This window comes from Mauremys reevesii, linkage group 1 (assembly GCF_016161935.1).
Source record: "Mauremys reevesii isolate NIE-2019 linkage group 1, ASM1616193v1, whole genome shotgun sequence".
Taxonomy (NCBI): domain Eukaryota; kingdom Metazoa; phylum Chordata; order Testudines; family Geoemydidae; genus Mauremys; species Mauremys reevesii.
In genome coordinates, this window is record NC_052623.1 from 129,455,694 (window position 1) to 129,472,376 (window position 16,683).

Consider the following 16,683-nt stretch of genomic DNA (forward strand, 5'->3'; position numbering starts at 1 on the left):
TCTGTAAATAAAATGGAGGTTTTGGTTAGCTGTCTGCTCTCTGGCCTCAAGTGATTGCTTCCTACACCGGCTGCCCCAAGGATACAACAAAAACATCACATCAAATGCAAAGCAGACAGTGTGCCTGTTTGGCTTAGATTTTGACAATCTTCATCAAGTAAGCAAAAGCAGCTCATGCTTTGGTAACTTGCTTTTTATTCTTAATAATACTCTTGCTTTCTTACCTTTGTCTCTACAGGGCATGTTTTAATTTTTTAACTTTTTCACCAACTGTTGGTCTCTTTTGAGTGACACTGTCAGTCCAACTCAACACCTTTCCATATGTTCAGAAAGCCCAAATTAGAAAAAAAATTGGCTCTATAAAAAGGTGACTTCTGTAAAATCAGCCATCTCCGAAAGGTCTCTGAAATGGTCCAGTTAAAAAAGGCACAGTTTATGCTAATTGTTCCACTACCTGCTAAGGTTCATGAATCATGGGAGCTCTGAGTTAGAAAAAACAATTTAATGTTGTCTTGCTTTACTCTTTCTTTTCAAAAACACTTTTCTAAATAGACTGTCTTAGGATCAACATCATGGCAAATCCCAAAGTGATCTAGCCTTCTTGAAGATCAAGCACCATCTGGATCGATCTCTAGCTAGATCCTTAAGGTGCTCTGGCTGGATGTTCAATTTATGTCCATCATTGGCAATCTGATTGCATCACTGAAGTTTTGGTGACCAGGTGATCTCTGGCCATATGGTGGCATTCCTTGGTAAACACACTTCATAATTCATTGGTCCTCCATTCTAACAACATGTCCATACCACAAAAGCCACTTAAATTGAATCAGTGCTGATGGAGGCAGCTGCTGGGTCTGACTACAAATATCTTCATTTCTGATCTTGCCTCAGGAAGTCACACCTTTATTATGGATTTACAAACCGTGCAGAGACTGGTTCTTGTACAAAACATGTTCACTTGGAAGGGTATGTTCTACAGAACCTGAAGCTCTAAAGGGAAATCTATACTTGCTTAAACTCCCAGATCTTCTCAGAACCCCAAAGCTGCACTCTTCCCTCTTTCTATCAGATGTCTTCTGGGGGATGAGTGGCCTGATAATGGGGCAAGATTTGGCCCACTTTTCAAAAACTTCCCTTAAATTTGAGTCAGTCATTTTCCATACAAAATCATTAATTCTCCCAACTTCCATTAGCGTACAAACTAAGCAGTTCAGTATCTAGCTACTTGATATTTTGGCATATATGTTTGTGCATGCTAATTTGGGGGGTGGAATTGAGGCCTTTTAAAAACCAGGCCCACAATTTTGGAAGCCTGAAGTGTAATTCACAGAAACTAAGCAAGGTTTATGCTATTAAATGGTATTTTATCATGTTAAGGTGAATTAACAAAGCCCAAAGTTCACATTGCTTTAAAATTGCAAGATGAAAGCTTTAATGAACATTAGACTTTGCCATGGATGTTTTATGAACCAGTAATCACAGCTTTTTGCAGAGCTCTCTGTACTGTTACTGCAAATTACACTGGACTTCAGGATCAGATTCTGTTTGTTTCTCTTTCCTTGGTGTTTTTTTTTGTTTTTGTTTTTTTTTGGAGGGGACCATTACTAACTGTTTGGCTGCCTTTTTATTACGTTTCATCATTTTCATTATCAATTGCTTTTTATTTAAAGAGCTTCATTTTTTTTTAATCTAAAAGTAACAGTTTAATTGTGAAACCTTTTTTCCAAAGCAGATCTGTTTGAACAAAAAGTGGAAGGAATAGGAGTGAGAGTCTCACCCCGATTCTGGCCCATTTATTGCTGGGTAAAAGGCCAGAGTGATGTAAAGAAGCTGCAGGACATAGGGCTTCAGAGATGCTGGGCAGCGCCAACTCCCCTAGTAAGCTGGGGACCAGCTGCCATAACTTAAACAGCCTCCCAGGGCTCTTAAAGCTACCCTGAAGGCTGCTTCAGTCCCCTATGCAGCCCAGAATCAGTCTATGATGAGGTGGGCCTGTCTATGAGTGTGTGTTTCTCCTCTTAAATCTCACCTGTGTGTGTGTGCACACAGGTATCTCCTGTCAACTCCTCAGAAATATTGAGTCCAATCGGGTTACCGCAAATACTTACTTTAAAGATTCTGCCACACTTACTCCGTCTTAGCAGTACCTCACTCAGCAATTAGTCCACTTGATAATTTTGTAAAATATTTTTCTCATAATTCAAAGGATTTCCTCAACAATCTATCCTTTCAGCTATTTATCCAAGTTTTGTATCATGTCTATTGCCCTAATATTATCGCCATCATTTTCCTTCCATACCCTCTGGAGGGAGGGAGAGAGGGACGGGTGTGTGTGTGTGAGAGAGACTGACTGAAATCTTCAGGCCAAATAGTAAAATTTCAAACAGTTCTGAGTGAAAACAGGGTGTTATTATAATGGTAGCTGCTATAATAATTTCATTTGAGTTTAAATGCTTCAAAGACAATTAAAACACCGAATGTGTTGTGAAACACAAAACCAATGAAATAAAAAATGAAATTACAGTCTGAAATTATATCCATGTAATAGAATTTATTCTATTCTACATAGGTTCTTAGACCCCACTCATCACCGTGTGAGTATCTTCTGGTAATACATTAAGCAAACAGACCATGAAACTCTATTTGAAGAAATAAGCAAGTTACTTGGGGACAGAGTCTAGTACAGTCACGCATGAGGCCCAAGTACTCCCAACTGTAGTCAATGGAACTAGTTGCAGAAAAAGGTGCAATCCACTAGGAGATGTCGCAATTATTTATTAAATCAAGCAACTGTCAATACAGAATATTGAAGGCTGTAACCTATGATCTAGCAGAACAAGGTATGTCAAAGCACAATTCAACTGGAAACATGAAAAATGCATAATGAAATTTAGTATACAATTTTTGTTTCAAATTATGTTAATGGCACTAGAGCTACTGAATTATCTGGGATTGCAGCTGAAAATGAAAAAGTATAAATAAAAGAACATGTGTTTACACAGATATACAATTCTGAACAGAAAAGAACATTTTAGTTAAACTGAAGTTAGACAAAGAAAATAAATCAAAGTAAAAATAAATAAATTCATGACTAAAAAGGGGAATTTAATAAAATAAATTTGATCATATTAAATCTGCTGAGACAAACTTGGGTAAAACATATTCAAACTGCTCTAACTATGGGATGAACATTTTAATGTGAAAATGTGAGTGAATATAGTGTTTATGAAAGTGAAGGATTATGAACATTGGCTTGACGCCAGAATAATGCAGGCAGGCACTGTATAAATTTCCCATAAATCCCTACCCATGCACCTTAATTCAGATCTGCACAACTTCTATTGCGTCAGTCCTGGGTTTCTCATAAGCAAAACTGCAAATCATGCCAGACAACATAGTGGGTTGGGATGTGAACAGACTTACATGAGATCTCCACATTCATTTTCATTTGTGATGTAGGAAAATATTGGATGTTTGTTTCCAGAGATGAATGGTAGTAATTCAGTGTTGCATTAACTAAAAGAAGATAATAAACAAGATATAACCAAAGTAGGAGATTATAGGAGATGAATCCTTCAACATTAGTTCTCTATCCAAATATTGGTTTGTAATAAAAAGAGAAAAATAATAAAATTGTCTGATTAATAATAAGTTTGCTTAGTGATACAAGTCCCCTGTCTTTAAAGATGAAAAGTTGGTCAACATACATTTGCTTTTGCCAAAATTGTCCAAACTTTTGGGAAAGACAAGGAAAAGTTTTTGAGCTTCACAGATTCCACCAGTACAAACATTCTGTGATCTCCAGAAGGAATAATAAGGTTACAAATACATATGTGTATCTTCATACAAATCCATGTTTCTGTATCTGCTTATGTATCCCTCTGTACAATTACACCCACTCAACCACAAAGGTTTCACAGTTGAAAACATTACATTCGAAGTACCACCACATACTGAATTCATTTATGTCTGCTCTCTGATATTAAATGTAATTTAAAAAGAGAAGTACTATGATATAGTTCCTCAGAAAATTAGTCAAACCATACTACTATGCTCCCAAGTTGATCAAACAAAGCAACTATCGGTCACTTTTGGTTGATTTAGTCTTTTTCAACTGGTTAAATATTTTCAGATGTAAGCTTCAATTAATTTTGCTGATACCTAAAAGTAAACACTGAGCTAATTCCTGATTCTCACGCTTACGATGCAACTTAATGTTGAACAGCTGATTAGGGGTAAAATTTAATTGTGGCATGAAGGCCCAGTACATGCCCCTTTGTACTATTTCAGCCCCACCTGGAGTCTGCATGGAAGGACCACAGATGAAGAGCTAACTAGGCCAGGGTGTCTGTGCACCTGCTACATCCCATGGAAAGTGTGACTATGCGGGCCCCACATAGGTAGGCATTGGAAGGCTGGAATGGTGATGTCCTAAGGCCATAGGATCTGCATTTAAATAGATCCAGTGGACACAACCACCCACACAGCTGGTATGAAGGGGCTGCAACTTCAGTCCAACTCATAGAATGGATAGTAGCTGCAAAGTCAGTGCTGCATAGTCACCTGCATTCAGGGATGGATACCAACTATCCAACTTTTCTGCAGTCTTGTGCATCGACCCACTGGGTGAGCAGAATGAGTTTCACCCTAGGTGAGTGTTTTTAAGTGGTTAATTTTCTTTTATCTCTACTAGCAATCAGAGGTGGTGACATTCTAATGAGCCTGGGGGGGTGCTTGACCCCCGATCTGCCCCAGGCCCAGCCCCCACTCCACCCCTTTCCCCAAGGCCCCACCCCGCCCAGCCTCTTCCAGCCCCTGCTCTGCCCCCACTCCACCTCATTCCACCCCCGACCTTTGCTCCTCCTGCTCCCCCCCACCAGTGTCTCCTGCATGCCGCAAAACAGTTGATCACAGTGGGTGAGAGGCACTGGGAGAGACCAGGAGGTGCTGATCAGCAGGGTCAGCAGCAGCCACTGCGGGGAGGGAGAGTCGCTGTTCAGGATGGCTGCCAGTGGGTGCTCAGCAGCCAGCAATTTTTTTCCCCTTCCCACAGAGTCAGCCCCTATGCTAGCAATATTGCACTAGGTGAAAATAACATTTGTCAATTTATGGTAACAGGATCAGCACTGCTGGGTATTGAAAAATGAGTATCAAACACAAAATATGCAGCAAGCTAGAAAACTAGTTCAGTGATTCCTTGGTTCAAGTTAACTTTTAAACAGAAGCAGGTAAATGGTAATTAAAAGAGACTGTCTGCTCTTCTCTCACTAAGAAAAGGAAACCAAGCGCACAGACTCTGTGTTTCCACACCTTGCAAGGAACAGGATAAAATTTTGGAACAGCCTGTTTCATACTTAACTAAAAATGACACCCACATACTGAAATGAAAATGAATTCTGAAAGCTTTCTAGCAGACATATAATGAAACAGCAGGTGGCAGAGAACAAAAAGTGCTGTCCTTGCACAATAAAATAAATTCATGTATCCTGTGGAGTTAGAAATATTTAAAGGAATATTGTCTACCAGGAAAAAAAATCACATTTGAAAATCTTTTACCTGCTATTGTTACAAGTAACACATAAGATTAAAAACATAGATTTTTTTTTAACCAGCATCACAGCAGCAGAGCTGCTGCTGAGTCTGGGGCCAGAAGGGTGTCCACTTTCCCTGCCTGGAGCCAGGCAGCAACAGGAGCCAAGGGTGTGCCAGAGTTTGGAAATATCAGGGACTTGTGGAGGGAGGGCACCCCTTTCTCTGCCTGGACATTTACATGGTCTCTCCATATCTCTTCACAGGGCTAGGAAGCAATAGGTGCCTGGATAGAGGAGCATCCATCTTCCCTCCTTAAACCCCCTGCCCGAGGCTTGGGAGCAATAGGAGTGGAAGAGGCAATAGAAGGGACATTGTTCATTCTCTGAAACTCTTGCCTACATCCCAAGGATAGTATAGAAGCTGGAAGGCCTCAGGACAGTGCTGCTAAAAGGGAACCACAGGACTGGGCACAGAAGAAGCAGGCAGGGACATGGCCAGGAAGGGACACTAGTGGAACCTTATCCAATTTAGGATTTAAAGTCTGATGTTAATATGTGTTCACTAATCATAGAATCATAGCAACATAGGGCTGGAAGGGACCTCAAGACATCATCTAGTCCAGCCTCCTGCACTGAGACAGGGTTAAGTATACCTAGACCATCCCTGCCTGGTGTTTGTCTAGCCAGTTCTTAAGAACCTCCAAGGCTGTGGATTCCACAACCTCTCTAAGTAACCTGTGCCAGTAATTAACTACCCCGATAGTTAGAAAGTTTTTCCTAATATCTTTTATCAATTTCTCCCTTGCTGCAGATTAAACTGATTATTTTGTCCTACCCTCAATAGACATGGAGCATAACTGATCACTCTCCTCTGCACTCCTCACTCTCTTTTGACATTTATGAAGCCTGAATTGAAGACTAATGTTCTAACGTTGTAAAAGTCAATTATTAAAGGCAATGTGCCTTGTCTACACGTGTCAAACTGGTGAAGGTAAAGTGTAGAGGAAGGCCTTGAAATCAGTTTGATTGTACAGAATAGGGTGACAAAGCCCTGGCTGGGATGATTTAGTTGAGGATTAGTCCTGCTTTGAGCAGGGGGTTGGACTAGATGACTTGGTGAGGTCCCTTCGAACCCTGATATTCTATGATTCTACTGTAAAATGTGAGTACAAGTGGCTCAATTGGGCCTTAAAGGCTGCTTTATCAAAAACATGATTGTCTTTAAAAACGACTAAATTCAGGAGTCACTCAGCCCTTCACTGGAAGGGATCCAAAACAGATTTCTCTACACTAGGAAAAGTTATTTTGTTTGTTGCTGACAGATGACAGGAAGGGGTGCAATTCGGGGCTGAACATTCTTTGACTGCAAGTATAGCCAAGGACAAAATAGATTCAACACCATTTCAGAAAAAAAGAGATTTAAACTTTGGCCCCATTATTGCTAACTCCCTTCATGTAGGAGCAATAGTGGGATTTTTTTTGGTCAGTATCCCCTAGGACAAACAATCTCTAGCAGTTTTAAACACCATTTCTAAAATGGTGTCAAACACTGCTCGTCCTTGGTTAAATTTACAGTTAAGTCATGCCCAGCACTGGTTCATCTGCACCCATGCTTGACACCGATTTTTCAGCACTTGCTCCTTTTCCTAGGGTAGATAAAGCTAATGTGTTAATCTACTGGTTACATAAGAACAGCTATACTGGGTCAGACCAAAGGTCCATCTAGCCCAGTATCCTGTCTTCCGACAGTGGCCAATGCCAGATCCCCCAGAGGGAATGAACAGAATGGGTAATCATCAAGTGATCCACTCCCTGTCATCCATTCCCAGATTCTGACAAACAGAGGATAGGGACACCATTCCTGCCCATAGTGGCTAATAGCCATTGATGGATCTACTATCCTCCATGGTTGTTCTCAAGGCTGTCTGAGACTAACTATTTATGGTTTATAATCAAATATCCTGTATGTATACTGAATTCCAGAAATCTGTAAGTGCAGTCTAAAGACACTTCACTAAAACACAGCTACTGTGTTGGCTACAATTTTATATTTGTTTTACATAAAAATATATAGGGAAACAGACAACAATGAAAACTGTTGTGAACTGCATGAAAAACAGGGGTTTTTTATGACTTCACTCATCTTGATTTAATTGCTGCATTGACCTTATGGTTTATTGGTCCCAAGATTGTACAAATATTTGTCTAGTTAAATATAGAAAGAATAGGGTGTGGTCAGTTTTGTTAATTTCAAACAATGTAAGAAACATCCATGGGGAGGGGGGAGAGAAGATAAGTACCTTGCATGACTTGCATGGCTAGACATGAATAAATATGCTAGAACAAACTGGCTCGGTTTCAAATCATATGCCATTTTCTCTCTTTTTTAAAAACATTGGCAAGTTTTTGAGCATTTGTCTTACTTTTCATTGAACAGCTGCAAGATTTAATTTGCTCCAAATGTTTCATGCAGAAAACAGACAGAATGAGTCTGGCCAATTTGCCCATCCCTTCTGTTGGAAAGGAAGATGTACAGGATCCATGAAATAATTGTCAGTTGTTCACTCCTGAATACAAAGACCTCAAGGCTATTTTTCCCTGATCAAGACTCTGATTAGGAGTTTGTTAAACAAAGTCAATAGGTATTATCCTGAGCAATTTAGTCTCCATTTTAATTGCACTCTTGGGAAAATTATATGTGCCTAATTAAACCTTTCTACTGTAGCCAAAATCTGCAAACCTAAAAGCCATAGCCTGTAGCCAAGTTGATAAAAAGTGCAAAGAGCAAGAAAAGTATGTTTAAATATCAGTCAGTAAGCACTACAGAATGTGATCCTATAATATGCCTAAAATATATAATCATTATAAACTCCTATCATGCTATAAGGAAACATTTTTTTTTATCAAGGTTTCAGTAACTGATTTGGCTGTAAAGCAAAATGAAAATAGGAGGCTCTTTAAATGATTACTATCTAAATGATCATTTCTTGTTCTTTCTTATTTTTTTTAAATGTGAACTCCTTCATTTTCTATTAAATGTTTTTGAGGAGTCTGACTGTTTGCAGTGCCAAGGTAGATAATGATACATAGAAAGCAACTTAAAGAAATAGGTTGTATGAACAAGCATAATTTAATTCAAGGTTAGGAAGCAGATATATTTTAGCTGAAAACTAAGTCTTAGAAAAGCCTGTAATGACAGACAAAGGCTTGGTCTACATAACAAACTATGGAAAATCCACAACCCTGAGCGACACAGTTTTACCTACCTAACCCATGTTGTAGACAGCACTATGCTGATGGGAGGGCTCCTTGGGGAGAGGGGGGAGGAGTGCCTTCACTGATGGGAGAGGTAGCATCTTCACTAAGCTCTGCAATGGTGTCACTGCAGCGCTGTAAGTGTTGACAAGCCCCTAGTAGTACTGACCCTTTTCCTGATTATGTGGCATCTCCATTACTGGAAGTTTGCATGGTAACCCATTCAGTATGATCCTCTCCTAATCTTTTTGTGGATGAATAGTTCTTTTGATCCATGCAGGATCCAAGATCATCTTTTTCTGCCTCATGTTCTGCTTCCATTAACTTTCCTGTCCAGTGCCTCACCCGCTGAACCTCTTAAAATGTACTTTGGAAATCATTTTTTTCTTTTCATAAGATCTCTGACTAGTGTTTGCTGAGTCTCAATAATCTCCAATACCTATTCTTTGGTTATGTGGTCTACCCATGAGATTTTCAGAATTCTTCTATCACACCATAATTCAGAGGATTGTAATGTCTTTATTATTGATTGTTTGAATGTCTATGTTTCATGGCCATAAATTTAACACAGGCCAAATTTAAGTTTTTAAGAGTTGGAATTTAGTGTTAGTCTTTAGCTGGAAGACCTGATGCCAGCTCAGGTCAAGGCCTTATTGAACACTTACAAGTGCATAGCTTGAAACCAGTCTTGTTTACCTGTATGTTATCGTTATCAAAATAAGTGCTGGATGTTAAGCTGATAAAAATGTGTTTAGTGTTTATAAAATGCTTGTGGGATACTACATGTATTGATCCTCACTTATAATTTCTATAGTCCATGATATAAAGTTATATTGAGTGCTTGCATTGTAAACCTCTGTAATTGTGTAACTCAACAAATAGGAAAAGAAACATTGATTAAGGTAAAGCACTCAGCTTGCAGACAAGAATGACCACTGAAAGCAACTGACGCATTGTGTAGCATCAAAAGACAGAAACTTTGTTGTTTGCATTCCTAACTCCCCCCAAGAAGGGGAGACCTATGCAGTTTTGGACTCCGGAGACGATGGATAAAAATCCTTGACAAAGAGAAACTGTATCTCTTTGATGCTGTCTGGCCTCTGAGGCATGACGTTTCCTAAACATAAGCATAGAGATCACCATGCTGCTTGGCATGGGTTAGCCCTGAAAAAAAGACATTTTGAATTGGGAAATCACTATTAACTCTGTCGCTCTTAGGATTCAGACTTCAACTCATTTGTGTTATAAGCTTGCTTGATTTAACCAGTAAATAACTCTTATTTATTTTTCCTAGTTAATAAACCTTTACTTAGTATATTACAGAATTGGCTACAGACATTGTTTTTGATGTAAGATCTAGGGTACCAACTGATCTGGGATAAGTGACTGATCTCTTGGGACTGAAAGCAACCTGAATGTGCTGTGATTTTTGGTGTAAATGATCATTCATCACTAAGTCCAGCTTGCCTGGGCAGAAAGATAGACTAGAGAGCCCAAGGAGACTGTTACCGGTAAGACTGAAATAGTGATCCTGGAGTTCACATTTGTTACTGGACTGGTGAAATCTAATTATAGAACATACCACGAGTTTGGAGTGTCTGCCCTGCTTTTGACAGTGTGCCCTGAGGTTGGCACTCACTGTCATGAGTCCCTCTAGATGGTGTGACGATCACCATAGTTTTTGTCTTGTCCACATTTAACTCTTAGACCAATATTTGTTGCCATGTTCATATATAACCTCCACTACCTTTGTCAGACCTTCTAAATCAGCCAACAGCACTGCCATCTTCATAGTGAATGTTATTCGCCTATTTTTTCCATTAATCTTAATACCTTCTTCACTTCCTTTGATTAATTTAATCAAATGATCACTATAAATGTTGAATAAAGTCATTATAGTGACATTATACAACCTTTTCTCATTCCTCTCTTGATCTCTATTAGATTTTCATTTTCATCTCCCATTATAATTGGCTTCTGATTCCAGTATAATTGTTTTATTACATGAAGTTCATATTCATCAATCCCTACAGATCTAGATGTTTTGAACAATTTGTAATGGTAGATTCTGTCAAATGCTTTTTGGAAGTCCATGAAACATCAGTATACTGTTTTACCCATTTTATCGGATCTTTCTAAACTGAGTTTCAACTTCATAATGGTGTTTATTGTGCCCTTTCCCCCTTTCCTTAGAAGATTCTATAAATAGGACCTAGTAAAGAGAAGTCAAAATGACTTTTCAGGTTATGAAACATGTAATTCCGTGCTGGAGCGCTAAAATTAAATATTGTTCAGAGTTAAACAGTGCCCAAGTTCTAATATATATATATATATTAAAAGTCCCAGAATGGCATCGTACCAGAAGTACGTACAAGAAGTACTGGAACACACCATTCCAGCTCCCCAAAAGAGTATTGGGATGGCATTCTGGTTCCCTGGAAAAGTACTAGAAGAGTGTTCCAAGACATTCCAGCACGTCTTGAATGCTGGAGTTAAAGAACTTTTGAAGAGATTATTCCACAGAAGTTCTGTAAACTGCCTGACCATCCATGCAACACAAATAGCATTAAAAGACCTAAGAAAAAAGCAGAGGCATTTTTGTTATTAAGGCCCTGACTGGGACTCAGAGATCTGGGTTCAATTCCTGGCTCTGCCACAGACTTGCAGTGTGAGGCAGGTATCCTGGGGAAGTTTGTGCTTTGTGCCTCTATTCCCCATCTGTAAAATAGGCACAGATTCATTTTCTGTCCCACCCACTATTTTGTCTATTTAGATAATAAACTCTTTGAAGTAGAATATTTCCCTTACCGTGTGTTCATACAGACTCCAACACAATGGGACCCCAGTTTTAGTAATGACCCCAAAGGTAGTACAAATGAACAATACAAAACAACCCTATACATAAATCTGCAATCAGTATATTTTCTGTATTTTTAGCTGAATCTCAGAAAATTAGTTTGAAAGAGACCTATTAGCACATGTGCCAATTGTTTCTTAAATTATTTTGAGTAGTCATTCAAAACCAAGTTTTAAATGACTCGGGAGAAGAAGATTCCAACATTCAACTGGGGAAACTATTACACAGACTAACAGAACTCATTTCTAAGGAATATTTTCTCTCTCTAAATTTTATCCTTTCCTTTCTCTCTTTAGTGATTACTTCCTTTAAAAACTAGCACTGATTTCCTCCTTCCCTCTCACACTCACCTTATCATTGAAAACCATCAAGCAAATTACTGTTAAAAATCAAGCAGACTGTGTTTGCAGACTGTGGGTACAGAAAATTAAGAATGCTCCTAATTTAATTGTACATTTTCTCTCTCATTCCTAGTGGCCACATAAGATTAATGTTCTGAATCTGAGCAATGTTGAGCATCTATAAATTCCCTTTGAAGCCAATGGGAGCTGTGGATGCTCAGCACCTTCCAAGATTGTGCCCTATATGTTGAGTGTGGCTTCTTTAGAAATGCTTTGTGGAGAACACAGAAGTGTAGTTCCTTGTAAAATAATGCTGGCTGAAAAACATGATTTTTACACCTTCCCCCAATGTTTGGCTCAGAGATACTGGCCCACTGGTAACAATGACTGCCTCCCAAAATATCTCTAGAGGATCAAACAATAACTTATACCTTGAGCAGCCCCCATGATTGCTGTTTAACAGAAAGCTTTTTAGTTCTCTCTTACTGTCATGTATTCCTCTAAATGGGTACAAGTAATATCATGTAGGAAGAAAAGAGACAGGGAAGATAGGGAGAGATGTGAGCTGGAATGATAAGAGCTACTTTTATACCTTGTTCTTGTAATAAAGAATAAAGGAAAATTAAATGATTCAATTTAAATCTCTTTACCCTCTTCCCAAAGCCTATTTTGTACAACAGCATTTCTATCCTGAATATCTGAAAGGTATTAGCAGAGAACTTCTAATTCAGGCAGCAGCGCCCTATATTATTTGCCAAGTTTTCCATTATTATTGCAGAACTTGCATCACATTAATGTAGAAGATTAGAGTATAATATTATGAGATAGAGGAGAAATAAAAATTTGGAGAAGTAAACTTTGGATGTACTTGCATAAGAAGAGGAGGATAAATATCACTTAGAGTTTAGCCTGCTGAAGGCCCAATTTCTTATATGCCGCATTTTCTCATAACATCTTGGAAGCATTACTTTGCTATTTAACTCTCCACAGACCTCCCACAATATTGAATATTTGTGTTTATAGAAGATAATCTATTTGCATTGCAAACTCAGACCTAGTGGCACCGAGCAGTTAAGGGGACTGATAGCACAAATCCTACATTATAACAAAGTACTGTGTAGAAAGCAGGTGCTATGGGCTAAGTTTGTGGTTTGGACATTGTCCAGTAGAGGTCCTCCATTTTAACTCTTTTATACTATTACTTCTGCGAGGGTTTGAATTAAAGTCACCACATTCATTTAATCAGTTTAAGGGCCTGGGAGTGAATTTGGAAATATGCAAGTTCAGTTTACTCTAATCAAGTTTAGATCTTTACCATTCAGTGATGGAGAGCACAAATTTCAAATGGAAATGCACATATTTTTCATGTAGGTATTTTTCAGCTTGATGTTCTTTTCTCTGTAGTTTGTTCAAAAAAGGAAGGAAACAATGATGCAAGAAATTTGTTGTTTATATAGTTCTGGTCAGATGGATTTCTGGAGAGAAATAATAAAATGCAATTCTAATTAACATAGTGCCTTTCTTACAAATTAAAACCTAAAATTGAATATAAGACAGAAAGAGAATATGTAGTGTGACTACGAGATGATAAGATCAGCTATATTCAGCTATAGGAAGCTGCAGGAATAAGTCTAATGTAACCGCGATATATCGATCAACGATCGATGATAAAGTCGGATGATCTGATTCGATGTGGTAGTGGCTAACATAAAAAAAAACAATAAAAAAAAAAAAGTAAGGTGGAATAAGAAAAGCTTGTAAGCATACTGAAAGGCATAAGACTGATGCAAAGCTGTTTCAGATTCAGATGCTAGGAGCTGCAGAGAAGGCTCACATAACACAATGGTTTGATAGGCAGGGGACCAGAAATATTTGCAGAGTGATGGTAGCACCCAGGAGGGCAGCATGGTCCATACACTGCATGTTTTGTTCATTTTCAAGGAGAAGAGCAAAGGGTCAAAAGCAGTAGATAGAAAGTTCTTATCTACTGTGAGTCTTTATATCCTCTAGCTACTTACCTGGAGTCTTTCTCAGGAGGACTACTGTGATTATATGGATATGATGGTATGGCAATTTTTTTTTATTTTTTTTGAGACCATGACTTTTGATGACATTTGACCTCAGCTTCTAGCATTCTAGAAAATTTTGGCATACTAGCCCTCTTTGTTGAAGACTAGTACATCCTTGTTGATGTAAATATTGCCTGGTTTGGTGATTTTTTTTTTAAGCTAAAGATGTTATTTCCAAGAAGATGTTGTAGCAATAGGATAATACTGAACCATAGAACTGTAGAACTGGAAGGAACCTTGAGAGGTCATCTAGTCCAGTCCCCTGCATTTATGGCAGGACTAAGTATTATCTAGACCAGGGTTAGGCAACCTATGGCATGCATGCCAAAGGCGGTACGTGAGCTGATTTTCAGTGGCACTCACACTGCCCGGGTCCTGACCACCAGTCCAGGGGGCTCTGCATTTTAATTTAATTTTAAATTTAGCTTCTTAAACATTTAAAAAAACCTTATTTACTTTACATACAACAATAGTTTAGTTATATATTATAGACTTATAGAAAGAGACCATCTAAAAACGTTAAAATGTATTACTGGCACAAGAAACCTTAAATTAGAGTGAATAAATGAAGACTTGGCACACCACTTCTGAAAGGTTGCCGACCCATGATCTAGACCATTCCTGACAGTTGTTGAGTACCAGGTTGCTTGTTTGATTTGTTAACAGCCTTTATGCAGCTTGAATTTTATTTTCTTTGGAATAAAAGGAAAAAAACTGGTCATTTAAAATGAAGGATTCTGGGTAATTCCTGAATATTAGCAAGAGAACTGTTTTTGAGTAGAGGGAAGTTGCGTACATACTTGGTATAGCCTAAGTTAGAAGTAGCCAGGAGCAGTCAGCAGGCTTCACAACTACTTCCAAAGTAATGTTACTTTCCCCTCCTTTGGCTAGGAGGATGAAAGTCACCCCCAACTCTAGCCTGTTCAAGCTCCTAAATTTTATCCAGCCATTCATATAGTGGTGAATGCAGCCTGTCCCTGTCAAGTGACTGCAGCATATATGGGCTGTACCTAAAAACATACAAACAAGAAAGTGGAAGAATAATACACGGAAAGACTAAACAAAGCAGCTTGGAAAGGAGAGTTTGGAAAAGTCCAGGAAGATAAATTTGTTATGCTCACGGCAGACAAATAGAGAAGTTAAATAAAAACATAAAACCCTCTTATAAGAAGGTTGCAACATAAAACACTTTAATACTGAAAATCCAGAACTTTAACACAAAAGAACCAAAAATAAAAGAGGCCGGGGGGCGGGGGAGTAGGTTGCTCCTTAAGGCACAGAAGTATAACTCATCCCACTTTGCTCTAGCTGGGCTCTTTACAGACTGACTCCGATCATGTGATTCCCTACCAGAGCCCTCTAGCCTGCAAACAGGACCAGGAAACACCTTAAAAACTAAAGTGATAGCCTACAATTCACACACAGTTTTGAAATGCACCACAAAGCTGTAAGAAGCTGATAGTAATGTTTCTTTTCTCCCATCCTTTGTCTCTCTTGCCTATCTAGCTTGGAAGCAATTTGGGGCAGGCACTGTCTCTTATTGCATGTTTGCACAGTGCTGAGCACAATGAGGCTGTGATCTCAGTTGAAAGCTTTTGAGAACTAGTACAAAAAAACAACACAAATATCTTATTCCACCAGCATCCCCTTTGACTTCATGGTGTAAGGTACAATTCAACATGAGTAAGGCATTGACAGCCTGGCCGGGGTTGTTTAGAATGTTGATAAGTAAGCTGAGCAGTGACAAGGCAAAAGGGTGGAAGTAAGAATATGGCAAGACAGTTCTTTCATCTTTCCTAAAAAACAATTTAAAAAAGAAAATTATTTTATATCATTTTCTTTGTATGTAGGAGATTTTAAACCAGCCCTTCACAGCTACAGAGGAAATTGTTATTGTCCTATGACCAGATCAGAAGCCTAATTGAAATCTCAGAGAGGTAATTGTTTCAATCACTTGACTATAAAATATTTCTTCAATCACTTGACTATAAAATAAACAGTTATAAGGTCCTGGCATGGAAAGTGGAGGATCAAGAGAGGAAGGTGGTTGCTTTTTTTTTTGTTTTTTTTTAAGAATGTGGGAGACAGTAGCTTAATCTAGAAAACTGGAGAAAGTGCCAGAGGCAAAAGGAGTTGTTGGCAATAATGCAGGGAGTAAAATTGGAGAGACAAGACCAAGAACAGAAGGGAAGGCACCAGAGCAAGTTACTTTTATAGACACACGGGAAACTTTTGAAGAACCAGGAGACACAAGAAGCTACTGTTTAGTTTGTCATCACTGAAGACTTTAATTTAGATCCTAATTAGGCCACAATAAAAATGAGTTTTGATATTTCCACCAATTTTTTGCAAGTGAACATCTGTGTACATCAGAAAAATCACAATTAGGCATTGTAAGTATATAATCTTCTTAGTAAACGTCGTGGTCTGGATAACAGGGCAATTATTTCTGCTAGGGATTGAAGTGTTATTGAAGCTTGCTGTGCTTTTGCCTGCGCGTTGGCTGGATCTAACTACTGCTATCATGCTCCTGCTTTCAGTAATTAGCATTAAAACTCTGCAACTTATGTTTTTTTAATGGAAATATCAGGGTAGTTGAATATCAGACAGACATTTGAACCTGTGACGTT